Raw genomic sequence first — 629 nt, forward strand, 5'->3', positions numbered from 1 at the left:
AAGAACAAGTTTAAAAAAAAAAAATCCCTTGACAACACTAACTCACCCATGACTAACAATGGTAGCAGTGTTTCCATTTGTGATCTAGTTACCTAAAACTGGTAGTCAGATTTATTTATGCTTGAAAAGAATTCTGATTATTGTATGTGCAAACAAATCTAACACTTTTGGGTGGAGAAGCGGGGTCAATTTTTGCTTTGTTTGCTCACTCCTAACTGGCCACACTGACATCACACCAACAATTATTGATTGCGATAATAATTGGATTCACAGTTATCCTGGTAATTGCTGATATGAAGCAACTCAGTCCTCTGAATTGTGTACTGTGTTTTAAGGATGAACATTACAACTATAATGCAATCTTTTTGTAAATAACATTTACGTGTTTGAGTGTATTATGAACATTTGCGTAACAGTTTGTTCCCTTCATCTTTATTCTGATAACCATCTGTAGTGCTAGTGAATTCATGTAGTTCCGAATGTTGAAAATGTAACAGATATACAGAACATGACCTTAACTACCTGTACAAATATCTTTAAATAAATTAGATCTTTCAGGAACCTACCAGTAGATTGCATCTTACTGTCAAGTGTCAACATGAACCAACCAAGAAACTAAAGCCATGAAG

This window comes from Phyllopteryx taeniolatus, chromosome 4 (genome assembly GCF_024500385.1).
Source record: "Phyllopteryx taeniolatus isolate TA_2022b chromosome 4, UOR_Ptae_1.2, whole genome shotgun sequence".
In the NCBI taxonomy this organism is placed as follows: Eukaryota; Metazoa; Chordata; class Actinopteri; order Syngnathiformes; family Syngnathidae; genus Phyllopteryx; species Phyllopteryx taeniolatus.